Below are 19,360 nucleotides of genomic sequence, written 5' to 3' on the forward strand. Positions count from 1 at the left end.
TGAGTGCGTATGTAGTAACTAGTATTGGTGTGTCAATGGTTTCAAAAATGATACTCTCTATTTAACACTGGGTGTAACGGAGGTTATATTAGAGTGTGAGGAGATGCATTGTATTATCACATGAATGATATCATCAGTGATGTGATCATTGATGTCAAGTAAGATGTCATCAGTGATGTCATTTGAGATGTCATCAGTGATGTCATCAGTGATGTCACTGACCATGTCATGAATGATGTAATATGTGACATCATCAGCAGTGGATTGCGGGTGCGCGATATATAGTTAGTGCAACTAACTATATATGGAATTTCAATGGTTTTGTGTGAGTAAAATAAGGTTTTTTAAATGCTAATTCCTAACTATATATGGTCTATAACCTATGGTTTTTTCAGTGAATTTTCAAGGTTTTGTAAATGCTAATTCCTAACTATATATGGTCTATAACCTATGGTTTTTTCAGTGAATTTCATTGGTTTTTTAACAGCTAATATCTGTAGCTGTAAAATGTATTCTTCTTTAAATCCAAAAATATATTTTATATGTTTATTAATAACTTTTTTTTAAAATATTTTTTTTTCTTCGTTCCCGCTTCGCGAATCGGGAAGCTTCCCGTTAGCTGACCTTGATGCCGCGAAATAGACCGCGAGCCGGTAAACGTTTCTTTACCGCAACTGCCGCGTTAGAAAACAACATCGTGACGCGTCCCGTCCGCATGACGTTTCGCGTTGTCGCGTGATACGTCATATGACGTGCTACGTTAGCGAACTCGTACGCTTACCGAGTCGCAAAGCACAGGTTTCTGGAAGCAAACCGGGAGGCCCTGCAAAGCGCGTAACGTAAACACAGCAGGTCATGTGACTTGGTAATAACACTTTTCATTGGTTCATTTCACTTTCGGTTTCCTAATGATGTAAGACTAGGTCATATGATCTAAAATGAACACTTTTCATTGGTTGAGAACTATTTTTTTTCCCAAATGGTGAAAATCCCTCCTTCTTTCCTCACTCTGACTTTCATCATTGTGAGAGAAAGACCCTTTGTTACCAGTGAGCAATGGCTTCTTTACTAGCTTCAGCTGGTGCTTCCCCACCACCTCCACCACATCCAAGGAAGAGTGGACCACCTGCTAAAGTTATAATTCAGCAAGAAGAGGAAGAAGAGGAACAGGACGACCTAGATAATCTCCCTATTATGGCCAGAAGATCTGTTGTACCGGAAGTAACGGGACCAGAGGGCAGGGAGATGGTGCCAAATATACAAACGAGATTTCGTGAAGTAAAACAAGTCTGCATACATTGCAGTGGATTCATTTGCTACGGAGAAAGTAGCATCACTCTGATCAACAGAGCTATTGACAATCATGCTCATGTTTGTCCGAAACTCCCCAAACAATAAATTCTTTTTTTTTGCTTTCTTGCTCCTGTTGAGCCCTTTACAATGAATCGTTTTCGTTGCCCCCTCCGAAAAAAAAACAAAAAAAATATAAAACTGTTCAGAAAAATTCAAAAAAAGTAAAAAAATGTTCAGAAAAAAAATAAAAAAAATATAAAACAACAAAAACAATTTAAAAAAAAGTTCTTTTCAGAACTACCTCCCCGTTATTAAAAAATTGGTACAATATTTGCAACTGTGCCAACCTCTATTTCTCTTAGTTCGCTTCCCAGTTCGCTCCCCGGTACGCGAACCGGAAGCGAACCAAAAATTTTTTTTTAAAAAAAAGAACAGTAAGTATAAGGGAAGGAAACAGACAGTTATGTTAAAAGAAAGACAGCTATAGGGGAGTAAACTAGAGATACTATTACCCGTAATCCACTGCTGATGATGTCACATATTACATCATTCATGACATGCTCAGTGACATCATCAGCAGAGGATTGCGGGTAACAGTATCCCTAGTTTATTCCCTATAGCTGTGTTTCTTTTAACATAACTGTCTGTTTCCTTCCCTTATACTTACTGTTCTTTTTAAAAAAAAATTTTTAGATCAGTCAGAAACAGTGAAAGTAATGAAATATAAAAGACTACGTAGAATATGAGCACTGTATGCAACAACTTTGACACTTACAGAAGCCTCACCTTCTCCATGCCTCCTACACAGTTCTACATGTACATCATAAATGCAAACAGAACAGAATTAATTATACATGTTAAATGGTTTATTTTTGCTGTTCTCAGAATGTATCAAATTTCACTAAAACAGTGACTTGAAGGTATTCATCATATAACAGCGGGGAAAAAAAACACAATCAAAATGATTGTGTTTAAAAAACCCATACAACATTACAAATCAGAATTCAGAACTCCTTAAAGTTAACTTACTTTCCATGACGGCCAAGGATGTCCTATGAACAGCTTACACTCTGTTGTGCTGTTATTACTTTCAACCCGCCACTTTCTGAAAGAAAACCTCCATCGTTTTCAAAAACATGTTACATACAATAAATGACTTCTTGCTCTCTACCACAAGATTCCACAAGGCCAAATCTTGTCAGAGCCATGTATAACTCTTGGAATTCTTGTTAGCCAATCCCGTCTTTTCGCATTTCCGCAACTTTCAGAATTAAAATGTTGAAGATCATTTACACAATCCTGGACTAGTAATATCTTCCCCTTCTTGCTCAATCATGTTCTACATTTCCTATCAGACTGATACTGCTTACTATGAAGCAGACTTACACTACCTTTATGACTAGTACAATTATTTAATTCTCTACATCACTTTTAATCACAAAGCAATGTAAAACAGTAGACAGCATTGCAGACTTACATTCCCTCTACTCCATGTTTTGATTCGCTGCTTCAATTAGCTTATAAAAAGAAATAGTTTTTCTGAACTCATTCAAAGTGCACGTATTTCTCAATAACGTCCAGTGTTATGGTAAAAAGTTATGTCTCTGTACTACACTTATCTTCAAGGCCAAATAGTGTAGGAGCCATGAGAACTTCTTGAAATTCCTCAGAGCACATCCCTAGATTCTTTCCCTAAAATTTTGGTTTTAAAAACACCAGGTAACAGTTTTTAAGGTCATATGGCAATTTTTTTTTGAAAATTAAAACAGAATCATTGCAGAATGACCAGCCATTTCTACACTTTAAATAAGCTGTATAATGTCCTGATGTTATTGAAGAACCATCATGATATATAATTGCTACAGTTACAAAAGTCCTTCCTGATATTGACAACTGTGAAGCCACAAAATTTTTAATTAAAGTTGTCAATTTTGTTCCATCAGGCCTACATCGTTGGAACATTAAAATGACATACTGGCCATATGTTCGTATAAATAATGTGGACATCATTTCAGATTTACATTGCCTACACTCCATATTGTGATCAGCTGCTTTTACTAGCTTATTAAAAGAGACTGATTTACTGTCTGGCAAAGTTAAATATATAAATCTTTCTGAGTCTACACTAGTACTACTTGATACCCTACAGTTCTCGCAGTCATGCTGCCATTGATAAGAAAGCCCAAACAGATGATCTACATCTACACCTTCAGCATACAATACATCAAGCATATACATTAAAAACTCCTGACAATCTTGCTGACTATTTTGAGAGAATTGTGTTTGGCCTGAACATCTGTCTAACAGATTTCGAATTTCAGACACACTTTCTATGTTTGTTCTATCAGTGCTACATTTCTCTAACACAGAATTTAACAAACTGCAAAATCTTTGATCAGAATTGACCACAATCTCTTCTTTTACATTTTCTAGAGAAAACAAAACATTAACCACTACATTAGCATAGCAGTTGACACCAGAACTGTTTTCAAATTGAAAACCAACAACATCTTCAACAGAATCCTTTTTGTTTCTGCTTATAATTTCAGGTTCATCGACTTTTCGTCTTTTTGCTACAACCTCCCCAGTATTGGTCACATTTCTTCGTTTCCGGCCTACCACACGTTTCTCAAACAAAGGATACTGAGGCAAATGTGGCGCATACTCTCTTCTCAACCTATTGTATTCCTTAACACAATCTAGATCCGCACAAATGTTTGTGACATCACACTCAATCAAGTACAATCCCGATAAAGTCCTAACTCGTGACAATGCCACATATGCCATACCCTCCTTGAACACAGAACTGCCAATATTCACCAATGCACAGTCTACACTTAAACCTTGCGATTTATGGATTGTCACCGCATATGCCAAGCAAACAGGAAACTGCTTACGACGAACATATAAGTCTTTTACAAGCAAAAATCTAGCAGAACAACGAGCAATTAGCTGTACTTCCTCAATGCCATCAAATTTAATTTTTAAAAATTCAATTCCATCTCTATTTCTGTATTTCACAAAATCAACAACATTACCCATTGATCCATTTACCAGACCTCTTTCAACATGTAAATTCCTTCTTAAAATTATACGGCAGTTCAAGCACACATTCAGAGTCTTTTCAAAACCCGCAGTTTTAGATATACTCTTCTCTAATGAATCCAATTTTGTTTTCAGATTCTCAGACAAAATAATTGTTGATCCCATATGCTCTACTCTGTTAATAGCTTCCAATTTCACAATCTCTTGCTTTTCTAAATGCAACATTTTGTTGTTGAATTTGGCACATTCTGCAAGAGTTGGCATCAAACATATTCCAGATTTTTTCTCAGTAACTTTCTGAAAAATATTCTCAGGCACAACATCTTCGTCTGGATATAAATTTGTCAGTAATCGTGCATGTAAAGCTTCTTTCCCATGCTCGGTCACTTTTCCAATTCTAACATCTTGTAGAATAGTCTTGTAAACTTCATCCTTTGCCTGACGCATATTTTCATGCAGTTCAGCATAATTGAAGTTTAACCATATATTGACGTTGCCAATACTCCCTAAGCACTTCCTGGTATCTTCATGCGTGAGCATTTTGAACACAGGTTGCCCTTTCACTGGTGTCAGCTGCAGAAGATCTCCGAAAACAATGATGTGTTTGCCACCAAATAACACATCATACTCTGTTTTGAGAACTTCTTGCATTCTCAAATGCACAAAGGCAAGCATGACATTGGAAACCATGCTTACTTCGTCAATGATAAGAAGTTTCATTTTCCTCAAGACTCTTGAAACTTCAAAACAAGCATCTCCAGATAGCTTGTGATATTCTAATTTGTTGTCATGCTCCACTGGCAGCATCAGTAAACGATGTAAAGTAATCCCTTTAATGTTATGTGCTGCCAGTCCAGTTGGAGCGGTGACAACACAAGACAGCGATGACTCTGTCCTTTCCTGCAAATAACATGAAATTGCTTTAATAAGGAAACTTTTTCCAGTTCCCGCTTCTCCACTCACGTACAGTCGGACAGGCTTCAACGACGTACATGAGCACTCTTTCTTGTCATGACTTAATCCATGATCAATTTGCATGGTAAGTTCGTCATATATTTTCCTCTGCTCAACGTTGAGTTGTCTTTCCAGCTCTTCTAAGTTAACCACATCCTCCTGAGCATGTGCCATGGCTCTTTCCACTTCATTCATAGCAGTGGCAGCTTCATTTTCGATAAGAGGTCCTCCTAGTGGATCCTGACTCAATGAAGCAGAACTCTGACTGTCCTGAGAACTGTCTCTGGCAATCTCGGCTGCAATCGTTGCTTCCTGCTCAATTTCCACATTCAACATTTCTACATATTTGGGAAAAGCAGGACATTCTATGGTCTCCTTGGCAGCATTGAATGAGTCTTCGTAACAAAGGAAATCTCCAAGCAGTTCCTCTTCTGCACGCCAAGGCTTAAAAAGTTGCAAAAGTGCTAAATAGAAAAACTCCTTTTTTTCAGGAGATTCGCCACTCAATTTTCGATGGTTTATCAAGTGGCATTTTCTTTGCTTGACCAGACATCCCTCACTTCCTATTACAGCATACACTCCTTTCTCAGTATCTTCTTTGATGTTCCTCTTGAATATGTAATTTTGCAGAACCTCATACAGACAAACATTCTCGAGGTGACTGCTTCGATTTGGATAATATGTATCCAACATGTTGCTCTTCAAAATGTCGGTACTGTTTGGCTCCTTTTCCGCCAAATACTCAATTTCCCGCACAGGTTTCAGAACTCGATTACGCGTTGCAGCAAGACCAACACTCGCCCAAACGATACTCCTGGACTTGGCATAGAGACTTGCTGAAGACAACCGGTCAGAACATTCGTAAGCTCCGATTTCTCGATGCGACAACATCTTCAGACTGAAACTGTACAACTTCTTGCTGAGGCTCTTTTCATGGGAAATGTCCTCCCACATATCCTTCAATTCTGTCTTCTCTTTTTTGGTGATGTAAGATGTCACATACCGAGCCACAGCCATACAGTTATCAGCCACAAACTGTATATCCATGTTAGCATTCCACATGGACAAAATCACCGGGTTGTAGTCGTTGATGTACTTAGACTCTTCGTTCCTCTTCAAATTGTATGTGTTTTTAGGTGATTTCTTCATCACATTATGTCACAGCGAAGACATCAAACTGTTCACTCTTCCTTTAGAAATCACCAATCGTGGAAAGCCGAAACGACATTTGGTGTAGAACTTGTCTTTGTTCCGGAATTTACGACGACAGTACTTTCCACATCGATGGCTTTGGAAACGTAGAACTTTTTCTCTTAGGCTTTTTTTCTCCTTTGCGTTTGGAACAGCACACGTAGAATACTGTTCTATGAAACTCATCACTGAGTCGTCTGCATCCGTTCCAAATTTAGGTGCATCCTTGATCCACAGCAACATATGTATATGAGGAGCACCTCTTGCTTGGTACTCCTTCCTCCAGAAGAAATCCAACACCTCTCCAAGAGGTGGATTCTTCTTATTCATGATGAAAGACATCATACCTTCAAATCTATGATTGAAGTACCTACATACATTGACTGGATCCAAAGAGCACAGTTCTCCGGGTGTCTTGAATTCGATGTTTTCTACGTTAGCATTTGCCTCTCGTAGAAATTCAAGTAAGTCTTCCCAGCCATACTCAGCACAGCTCAAAGTGAGGAACCATGTGGGAGTTCCTAAGTTCCTCAGCATACATTTTAAATCACCATGACGACGGTACCAGTACTCATTAGTACCACGCTGACACGCCATGAGATTAATCAGGTGCGAATCCAAAATACTGTCTTGGACATTGACTTTATCCATAAAGTCACTTGCCGAGATGTTTTGCATGTGTATACCACTTTTCAAGATGTGGTTCACTGCATATGACAGTCCAGACAGATCGCTTTCAAACAGGAGATGAAACAAATAAGGAATGCATTGTCGAAACCTAGGATCTCCTGCATACAATCGCAAAGTCCGGTATTCAGAAGCAGGAATTTGATGAGGTCGCTCCTCATATCTTCCTCCCTGACCTGTTGGAAAAAGCTGTGGGAAACACCGAGCTTCCAAACTTTCCTCCCAAACACTAATGGGACTCCCTTTCGCTTGTTTCATTTGAAACAACTCAATAGCATTCCCCATGACTTCCTTGGAATGCAAAGGATGAACACTATAATGTTCATATATTTCTTCACTAGTACAGGGTTCTACTTTCTCAATTTGACCAGCACACAAATCGCTATCCTCTTCCTCACTTACTTCCTCTTCTGCAACATATACATTTTTATAGTATTTATTATATTTTTTCAAATACAATGTTGCCCTTTTGACTTTCCTAACATCTACTAAATCTTGCCATATTTTCTTATTCTTTGTCGGAACCCCATTAACTAAGATAACAAGAGGTTCCTCTTCCACTTTTTCTACTCCAATTGTGTTAATGTTTTTCTTCAAATCTAGAGGCAAATAAACAACTCTTCCCTTTAATCCTCTCTGTAAATCTGATGGAGGCAATTTCCCTGTCTTTGGCTCCATTCTTACAATAGCCTGAAAGGGATGGATACTTTGAATCAAAATAGATTCATAAGTATTTAAATCCTTCAATTCAGAAGGAATCTCAACCAATTCCAGATTATTATGAACTGCTCTAGCAGGCATCTGGTTTTGATTTAATTTGTTACAACAATAAGTACACACACGTTGATCCAATCCCAAATCAAAACAATTTTCTACCATCAAGTATGTTGTAAAATCCTTCCATTCACTATTATTTTCCCTTTCACTTTTTCCATATAAATCCACTAACTTAGTCTGATTCTTATAATAAGTGCCTCGACAACACACACAAGTGAAATTTGGCCTCTCACTTGATTTCACCTCAAACGTCGCAATTTCCCTCTGGAAATTATCTGTACTGGAAACCTGTACACTATCTTCCACATTACTCTCTTCTTCTTGGTCAATTTCAACATTCTCCTCTTTACTTCCAAAGTAACAAAACTCAATTTCTTCACATATATTCTTCACATCTATTTCAGAACCATGCAAAAGAGCAGCGCATAATTGTTTAAGCATAATTGCTGGACTCTTAGCATAATACAACATTCTAACTAATTTCCTCACTTTATTATGATGCACTGCTAGCATCCTGAAATGATGAAAAACACTCTGGCATACTCTCCTGGAAAGACAAGCCAGTGAATGACCATGCAAACCTATCACTTCTCTCACTCTGCAAGGATCTAATTCTTGCAACAACTTCATTTTCTGCTTCAAACTTTTCTTACTAAATGACCGTATAAAATCACAAAGCAAATTGATGGAATCCTGTCGTACACTGCAAATACTACTACACTTCCAGGTGTACACAGGACCCTTAGGACGTCTCCCTAAAACCTCATTACCTAACACCTCTTCTATCTCTGTTCTCACAAGTTTTTCTTTTTCAACTGGACAACCATCTTTCACTTCATAAGCTCGACCACTGGTGTCAACTGCATGCACCAAATCATTATCCTGGAAATAACTCTCCTCATTAAAAAATGCCTCAGAGCTTGAACTATGCATCCATTCTCCAGAAAAAACTTCACAAAAATTACTACGATTAACTATTCTCTTCCATCTACTATTTCTTTTGAAATCATTAATTACCTTGTTTAGCTTCCTAATTCTATTGATTGTCAAAATAAATAACTTACGTTTAATTTCAAATGCCTGATCAATAACTTTCTCAACTATTTTTTTTCTCTTATAAAAAAACACTTTCTGCTGACCTTTCTTAATATTTTTTAACAAATTCCCAATTATCCTGTTGCGGAACATTCGTTTACGAATATCCCTAAACTGTTGTTTCCTTCTACTTTCATGCATAGAGTTATCTCTTACTCTAGCAGTAACATTTCTCATTGGCCTTTCCTTACCATTTGAATTCTTTCTCCTTTTCTGGACTGAAACATTTTCTGTAGTAATATTTTTTTTACTACACATATTTCTTATGACTGTTTTTCGACTCTTACCCGGTGCTTTCTTGGTGACTTGACAAATCTTTTTGTTAGAGGACTGCTGCATTATTCCATGGTCCTGCTGTCTTTGACGTTTTGCAGCCTTTCTTACTCTTTCTTTGCTAGGCATCCTAAAATCTTGAAATAATCTGCAGTTGAATCTGTGGTAAAATATAATAAAAAATGTTATTAACCACTATTACCCAACAGTAAATTAATAACAGTCATCAAAAACTTAACACACTACTTAAGTATATAATATACTGAAGCCTATCTCCAATTTTTCACTGAACAGGACTCATCTCTTCTTAACCTTGGATAAACCTCACCTACTCTGTGTCCCCTGCACATAATTAAATGTAAAGGGGCAGATTTATATTAACTAGCACATCCCCAGGGATGCACCAGTTAACGTGTACCGCTGCTCTGCCACCCACGGTGTGCCGCATTTACAATCAGATAGGACAAAGCTACATCAAAACCCTGCGCCTGCTTGAAGCAGGCATAGATCTTGACGCAGTTAGGCTGAAAGCTAAAGCAACAACTAAGTGTCGTGTGCAGAAGTTACAAAAAAGGAAAAATGGCGTTTAAACCAGTAATGAGACCATGCTAACGTAATACAGAGTAAAAATATCCAGGATCTACATCAGTTTGGGGTTCACGAACCTGGCAGGTACAAGGCACTGAGGCTTTCCACCGTGCATGTCTCATCCCAAAACATATGTGGTTTGTGAATGAAACAATTTCCCAGACCAAATGCTTTGGATTGGCTACTTCTAAAAAATTAAACACCCCTACTATCCCGGAGTTAGAGGAATATGATGGTTGGAGTAATTTTACTCGTTGTCTATTAAAGATTTACAGGCCCTACTCCGTATTTCTTCCTTTAACATTTCCAGTATAAATCCAAAAGGTTGACTGCTTTGGCAACGTGCCTTATCCACGGTTTAATAACGCTGCCTTTTGCTTTATATAAGTTTTCAAACTGTATGAAATATATACCAATAGGTCGTTATTAACCTTTAGGTAGTGGTTTTCTTCATGAAGTCTGGTCGCTTCCATACACATACAGATTTTCAAAGATGATCAAGAAGTTTATCTGAATGGAGAGGAATGCACTGAGACGCCAGATCATTCACTAATGTGTAGGCACATACAGTTACACGGTTCATGCAACAAACACCGACCAAATATGGCTTGCGTGTTGCAAGGCACACCAGTTCCTGCTATCATCCCCACGTTCAAGTTCTTGGAAAATGGTAGTTATTTGATGCTCAATAATGAAGATTGTTCTGGGTTAATTAAAAGTATTCATTTTATCGTAACAGTAAATGAACGGGTTATTTGCTGCAGAAATGTTCTATTTCCTCCCACACATGAACATAGGGAGTTTTCAATCTGGCCACAAATACCAACCTTGGCAGCACATTTCAACGGCATGGCAAGAATAAGAGCTATTTTGTCTCAGAGAGAGGTGGCCTTGAGTTCGGCCCGTGAAACTTTCGTGCTTCACACAGCGAACACCCGTACAGAGGTGCAGACCCTTTTAAATACAGATTCGCCTTTCCATTTCAGCAAGATGGTTCGGACTATCTCTAACGCGTCCTCCACAAAGGGCCTGGCGCACTTTTTTAAAATTGTTACCAGTGGTCTCGTGACTTCATTTGAGAAAATCTTTGGAGTCATCCCTGCTTTCTTACATTCTATTTTTTCCACTCTGCTTCGTGGATTCCCATTTTTACTTGCATTACCAGCGGACGCTCTTGTGCTTTTTTACATTTTTAAATATGGATGTCCCTCCTGTGCAAGCTCCCGCCCTGCAGCTGCTGACACTGTTCCGCAATCGCATGCTAGAATATTATGGCACAATGCCGTTGGCGATATTAAGCACGGCATATGGATTATCTTTTCTATGCTGATGTGATTCCTTCAAATCTAAGACACTAAAGTATCGGCACGCCCTAAACCAACACAAAGAGACCTTCTTAGCAAATAATATATTATGTGTATTAGGGAGGGTGAGATATAAGCAGCCGCGGGCCGTGGAGGGAGTTACGGTGGGGCAGGGATGCGGGGAGGGGGAGGGGCAGGGTGGAGCCCTCTCCACCCTGCCCCTCCCCCTCCCCGCCTCCCTGCCCACCGTAACTCCCTCCACGGCCCGCGGCTGCTTATAAGTGTTGCTAACTCTTATTCATTTACAGCATGTTAACATACTGTCACCATTCGCTTTTTATGTACTATTGACTATGCTGGTAATTTTGCTACTGATAATATGTGTACTTGTATAATCTAAGATACTACGCCTGAGAAGACGGCATTAGTAAATAAACATTTCAAATACACATGTGTTCTTCTTAACTCCATGTTCTCGTTTCTAAGAAATATATAACGACCGACTGTTCATGAGTTCCACGTATCCTGAGGTACTATAAGTTCATATTCTGGATTGTCTAAACATTGAGAGTTTGTTATATCCAATGTGACACTGTACCTAGCTTGCTAAGGGGTTTTGATTACTAAGGTGAGTTTTGGGACACCCTAATTCGCCGAGGTTCCAATCCTCTGTCCACAGTTCTGTGTCAGAACAGAAACCCTGCGACAGGGGCACCCCTCAACCTTACTGGAGCTTCATCACACTTGCGATACAACTCCAGCAATGCGCCAACTTTACGGCACAAATACGTCACGCATCTGTGCTGTTTTTGCCCCATGATGCGCCGCATTGTAAATGCAGCACACCATAGGTGACGGAACAGCGGCACAGAATGACTAACACATCCCTGGTGATGCGCCAGTCATCATAAATCTATCCCTATGCTTCTTATCTTGTTAGAGATAAACCGCCATATGTATCATCAAAGTTTTTTGCATTTCCTAAATAGCGAACTTTAAGGAATAAATAGCGATTCTTTACCATTCCTAGTTTGCGATGAGCTATTTGCTAATTACAAATTACCCATTCATTTCCATGCAGCAGGAGGCCCATAGGAATGAAGGTGCAATTTGCGATTAGCAATTACCTCATCGCAAATTACGAATTTTTCCGACGGTGCAGGGGTGTCTCAAGAACACCCTGCTGCACCCCTGAAAAAGAAATTTGGGGTCATATGGCGCACATAAATTTTGAAAACATTCCTTTACCTCAAAAACGATTTTCAACTCATAATTTGAAAACACTGCACATGGGGAAATGACTTAAAATGTCCTTAAGACACATAAAAGCATTTTTTGATTGCCTTTGCAGCATGTTTCAGTCACCTTTAACATGCCTATGTAACGGAAACATTCAAAATCTAAATTTGCCATGCACAGGTTGGAGCATATTTACAAGCAATTTGCTCCACAGACAAACTTCTTACATTGAAATGGGAAAAATAACATCAGAGACTCTCAATTACCTTATAAAGAAGCAGACACCATTATGTCCTTCTCATCAATATTAAAACCATTGCTTTTTCTCAAAAACGATTTACAAGTCATAATTTGAAAACACTCCACAGCTCCTATGCACATAAAAGCCCTGTCAGTACTAATACTTCACATTTTCTCCAATTACAATTTCTCAAAGAAACAAAATCTATTTGTGAAACACTTGAGACAAAGCAACATTTGAAAAACACAACTTTCTTCATAATTTTCTCCTTAAAGCACACTATTTTCTATCTAAATTAAAGAAATCTTTTCTCACCTTAGCAAATACTTTGAGTTTCAAAACAGTCTCAGAAACACACCAATTTGTCTTCAGCAGAGCAAAAGGTATGCACTCCAGAGTCTGCAGCTATCAAAAGCACAGAAATGCTGTAATTCCTCACACATATCTCTCATGTCACCCAATCAAAACTCTTCCCTCACTTTTTTTCAAAGCAAAACCCTTCCCCCCTCTGCCCCCTCTCTGCTTTTTCTGCATAGCAACCACCTCTTGCAAGACCTCTCACACAACAATGTTGCAATTGAACTCTGAACTCTCAGTGCACCTGCATATCCAGAGCATTCTTTCATTTAATGATTTTTTCTTCGCCACTCAAAATACATCTTTCAACGAACTCATCCATGCACACTAACTTTCTGTTTTCAGCAATCAAAATCCACCAATCACTCTTACTGCTTCATTAACACAGAAACTCCTCAGTTTTTTTCATTTTACACTCTCATTTTTTCAACTGCCATTTCATTGCCACACTTCATCTGACTGCAGCAGAACCTTCTCTCACCATGTTTTCTGTCTGGATTGTTGGACATAGTTACATATATTGGGCTCAAAGGTACGCTGAAAACAGGAATTTACCTAACCTCAATTTACAAGATGTGGAAATTAAGTGGTTTGGCCACAGAGGATTAAAATGTCACCAATTGATACCATTGGTGAAAACCTTTATGCATTTGCCAAAACCTGACCTGTTAATTGTGCACTGTGGAGGTAATGATTTGGGCACTTTGACTGGGGTAGGTCTGGAAATGCTTTTAAAGGACACCTTTGAGCAATTGATGGCACTTTTTCCTCAGACTGCCTTGGTATATTCAAATATATGCCAAAGACAGAAATGGAGGTGGTCGAACCAATTTTGTCCACAAATTGAGAAGTCGAGGAAGCATGTAAACAAATCTGTTTCAGCTTACATGAGAGACCATGGAATGGGCTCCCTGTACAACAATAACTTGCGTTACTACATGCAAGATATCTACAGAGGAGATGGAGTTCACTTCTCAGATGAGGGCAACAGAGTTTTCACTCTGAATTTAAGAATGTGCATTGGTACCTACTTATAAGTACCTAAATGTACCATAAACCCAAAAGCTCTTCTCAGAGCTACCCTACATCTGATCACTCACAATTATTATTTTACTCTAACTTTTTTCACTAATTTTCAAGAAAGTACGCTCCCCAGAACGCTTCCCGGTTCGCGAACCGGGCGCACTCCACGCAAAAAAACTAAAAAAACTGTATATTTTTTTTTGCCCTGCGAGACCCCTTCAAAGCCTCCACATCAAACCTAGGGGGTCAGGGACGATCTACTATGCCCCCTTATGGTCATTTGCCCCTTCGCTTTGGCCTCCTCTTGTCTCTCGATCCTACCGAGAGACAAGATGGTGGCCGCTACGGACTGTTTGGAATGTTTACAGACGCCGAAAAACCAATCAGCTTCGCAAACCTCCGTAACGCGAAAAGTACGCGAAGCGGAGCGCTGTTACAGATATATATCTTTTTTTGAACGTTAATTTCTCAAAATCCACTGGAGCACATATATTGAGACCTAGCAAAGGCACATCGGGCTACCAGTCCCTACAATTTTGCCAAGTTTCGTGCAAATCCATTCAGCCGTTCGATTATTATTATTTTATTTTTTTTTGCCCCGCGGGGCCCTTTTAAAACCTCCACATCAAACCTAGGGGGTCAGCGAGGATCTACTATTCCCCCTTATGGTCATTTGCCCCTTCGCTTTCGCCTCCTCTTGTCTCTCGATCCTACCGAGAGACAAGATGGCGGCCGCTACGGACTGTTTGGAATGTTGACAGACGCCGGAGAACCAATCAGCTTCGCTTCACAAAGCTCCGTTGCGCGAAAAGTACGCGTCCTGGGACGCCGCCAGGTCCGCTGTTACAGATATATATCTTTTTTTAAACGTTAATTTCTCAAAATCCACTGGAGCACATATATTGAGACCTACAAAAGGCACATCGGGCTACCAGTCCCTACAATTTTGCCAAGTTTCGTGCAAATCCATTCAGCCGTTCGGGCTAAAAGTGAGGCCAACCGCCCTATGGAAATTAACATGGGAAAAACGCGTTTTGGGACCCCCCTTTTTTCTCGGCTCCCCCTTGACGAACCCCCCCAAAATTTTCAGGGGCTGCTCAGAAACAAAATGTGCCATTTTCCTGAAAATTTCAGCCAATTCCGTCCACAAACGCCAAAGTTATTAGACATAGAATTTTCAAAAATCCCATAGAGAAAAAATCCTAACTATATATACCTACTGGCGACCGCCAGTAGGTAATATATATATATATATATATATATATATATATATATATATATATATATATATATATATATATATATGTGTATATTTGATATTTGGATTTTACCAATCAAAAGCTGTAATATTGTGCCTGGAGTGGTAAATGGCTTTTGCCGTTTTACAGCTCGGCGTGGATATGCTAATCCTATGCTTAAAGAATTTGCTGTAAAAATGGCAAACTTTGATAGAAAAGCAGACATTTGAGGTGAGCAAATTTAGAGTGTCGCTGGTTTTGAGGGTGCTCTATACAGGAGCTGCCTTCCACCTAAACTTGGGAACTACCCAGAGTTCTCTCCTTCTTTTTTGCATAATTTATGAGTCACTCTATGCCTGCAAGGGAATTGTTTATATATATATATATAACAGGAGGAGAATATTAGGGACGTGTTCTTTGCAGCTGAAGGCGCTGAAGAAGGCTATTTTGCCGAAATGCATCCGCAAGAGCTGGGACCTTGTGAAATAAAGCTGTGTCCACCCTGTTCTCCCTTGTGGCCTCTGTTCTTTTTCGCCGAAAAGGAATTTATTCATTTATACTGAGCGAGCCAGTAGCTCAGTCCAGATGGCCCTGTAGCACTAAGCGACCCGAAGAAAAACTGGCACAACGCTGCTCGCAGCATCTTTGCAACCAGGGAAGTGGTATCTTCGGAGTCCGCCACGAACGACTGGAAAGAGTGAGTGGATCGAGATATTTTACTTCAATAAGGCGCCCTGTCTCGCATTTGACTGCCCCCACTCACATTCCAACTAGGCGCAACTGGCGGTTGCAGTATGCAAGGGGACACAGAAAGGACTCATCCTGTTTCACTTGCTCCATGACCCGCCCGACTCACCTGAAGCCCGCACCGCAATCATCAAACACTCACTCCCCCACGCCACCATCTCGGGATGCTAACACGAGGCATGCTGGGACTTGGAGTTCGTTTCACCACATACGAACTCTGATTGGTGTGCAGACAGCGTAAGGAGGAGGGGAATAGGTGCCGGCGGATATTTTAAACAGGAGGAGAATATTAGGGACGTGTTCTTTGCAGCTGAAGGCGCTGAAGAAGGCTATTTTGCCGAAATGCACCTGCCAGAGCTGGGACCTTGTGAAATAAAACTGTGTCCACCCTGTTCTCCCCTTGTGGCCTCTGTTCTTTTTAGCCAAAAAGGAATTTCTTCATATATATATATATATATATATATATATATTACCTACTGGCGGTAGCCAGTAGGTATATATAGTTAGGATTGTTTTCCATTGGGAAATCGCAACATTCTATTGTGAATAACTTTGGCGCCGGTTGAGGAATCTTCCTGAAAGTTTTTTTAACTTTGCCTCGCAGCGCTCCGCTCCTTCCCTGAAAGTTTGGGGGGGATTCGTCAAGCGGGGGCCGAGATAAAAGGGGGGTCCCAAAACGTGTTTTCCCCATGTTAATTTCCATAGGGCGGTTGGACTCACTTTTAGCCCGAACGGCTGAATGGTTTTCCACCAAACTTGGCAAAAATGTAGGGACTGGTAAGCCTTTGCTATGTCTCAAGATATGTGCTCCAGTGGTTTTTACGAAAATTAACTTTGAAAAAATATATATTGGGCTACATTGGGCTATATATATGTTAGAGCCCAAATGTAGCCCAATGTAGCCCAATGTAGCCCAATTTAGCCCAAAGATGGCCACCAGAGACAAAAAAAACAAATGTAGCCCAAATATCAGCCAGATGTAGCCCAACTGTAGCCCAATGACAGAATGTCCCAGAGTGTTCTAAAGAACAACTAGAGCGCTAACAGTCTTACTTATGACAAAAGTATGGCACACCTGAAATCATCTTGATTGGAATAAAGTGTTAACACTTAAAACATTTAATTTGCAAAGGAACAAAATGAGGGGGTTCATTTTGCCATAGAAATTATGATTAGTGCTGAAGAAAGAAAAATTAGGGCACATTTTGAGTGACTTCTCAAATCCTCTTATATTTCATTAAAAAAATTCTGATATGCAGTCTCCCAAGACGGCCACCAGAGACAAAAGAGCCCAAATGTAGCCCAAATATCTGCCAGATGTAGCCCAACTATAGCCCAATGACAGAATGTCCCAGAGTGTTCTAAAGAACAACTAGACCGCTAACAGTCTTACTTATGACAAAAGTATGGCACACCTGAAGTCATCTTGATTGGAATAAAGTGGTAACACTTAATACATTTAATTTGAAAAGGAACAAAATGAGGGGTTTCATTTTGCCATAGAAATGTTATTACCTACTGGCGATAGCCAGTAGGTATATATAGTTAGGATTGTTTTCCATAGGGAAATCGCAACATTCTATTGGGAATAACTTTGGCGCCGGTTGAGGAATCTTCCTGAAATTTTCCTTAACTTTGCCTCGCTGCGCTCCGCTCCTTCCCTAAAAGTTTATGGGGGATTCGTCAAGCGAGGCCGAGATAAAAGGGGGGTCCCAAAATGTGTTTTCCCTATGTTAATTTCCATAGGGCGGTTGGACTCACTTTTAGCCCGAATGACTGAATGGTTTTCCACCAAACTTGGTAAAATTGTAGGGACTGGTAGCCCGATGTGCCTTTGCAATGTCTCAAGATATGTGCTCCAGTGGTTTTTACGAAAATTAACTTTGAAAAAATATATATTGGGCTACATTGGGCTATATATATGTTAGAGCCCAAATGTAGCCCAATGTAGCCCAATGTAGCCCAAAGATGGCCACCAGAGACAAAAAAAAAACAAATGTAGCCCAAATATCAGCCAGATGTAGCCCAACTATAGCCCAATGACAGAATGTCCCAGAGTGTTCTAAAGAACAACTAGAGCGCTAACAGTCTTACTTATGACAAAAGTATGGCACACCTGAAGTCATCTTGATTGGAATAAAGTGTTAACACTTAAAACATTTAATTTGCAAAGGAACAAAATGAGGGGGTTCATTTTGCCATAAAAATTATGATTAGTGCTGAAGAAAGAAAAATTAGGGCACATTTTGAGTGACTTCTCAAGTCCTCTTATATTTCATAAAAACAATTCTGATATGCAGTCTACCAAGATGGCCACCAGAGACAAAAGAGCCCAAATGTAGCCCAAATATCAGCCAGATGTAGCCCAACTATAGCCCAATGACAGAATGTCCCAGAGTGTTCTAAAGAACAACTAGAACGCTAACAGTCTTACTTATGACAAAAGTATGGCACACCTGAAGTCATCTTGATTGGAATAAAGTGGTAACACTTAATACATTTAATTTGAAAAGGAACAAAATGAGGGGTTTCATTTTGCCATAGAAATTTTATATATATATATATATATTCACTGAAAAAACCATAGGTTATAGACCATATATAGTTAGGAATTAGCATTTAAAAAACCTTATTTTACTCACACAAAACCATTGAAATTCCATATATAGTTAGTTGCACTAACTATATATCGCGCACCCGCAATCCACTGCTGATGATGTCACATATTACATCATTCATGACATGGTCAGTGACATCACTGATGACATCACTGATGACATCGCAAATGACATCACTGATGACATCACTGATGACATCTCAAATGACATCACTGATAACATCTCAAATGACATCACTGATGACATCACTGATGACATCTCAAATGACATCACTGATGACATCACTGATGACATCATCCAGTGACTGTGTGTTTCTGTAAAGTTTAAATATGTCTTAAATATTGAAGAATGAGTGGATGTATAAGTGTCTGGACGAAGGATTTAGTAGGTGCATGACTGACTGTATGAGTGAGTGATTAAATGTGTCTCACTGAGTGCACGGGTTAGTGACTAAACTGTCTTAATTTGTGCATCATTATGTTTGTTGTTCTGTAAACTGCTGCATGTGTTGATCAGTAACTATATGAGTAAGTATATGGGTTATTGCTTGGTTGCTCAAGTATTTGTATGGGAGACTGAGTGTGTGTGTGGGTGCCTGGGAGGTGTATGACTCTGTGCATAGATGTGTGAGCAGTTGATTCACTAGATGTATAGGTTCAAAAGTGCATGTGGAAACAGCTGTATGGGTGG

At 39.5% G+C, this 19,360-nt stretch overlaps 1 protein-coding gene across 1 annotated transcript in view; it reads left to right on the plus strand.

The window, feature by feature from the left end:
• Positions 1–19,360, plus strand: part of ENO4 (enolase 4) — a 578,809-nt gene that overhangs the window by 452,843 nt on the left and 106,606 nt on the right.

Source organism: Lissotriton helveticus, chromosome 5_1, assembly GCF_964261635.1.
Source record: "Lissotriton helveticus chromosome 5_1, aLisHel1.1, whole genome shotgun sequence".
Lineage (NCBI taxonomy): Eukaryota > Metazoa > Chordata > Amphibia > Caudata > Salamandridae > Lissotriton > Lissotriton helveticus.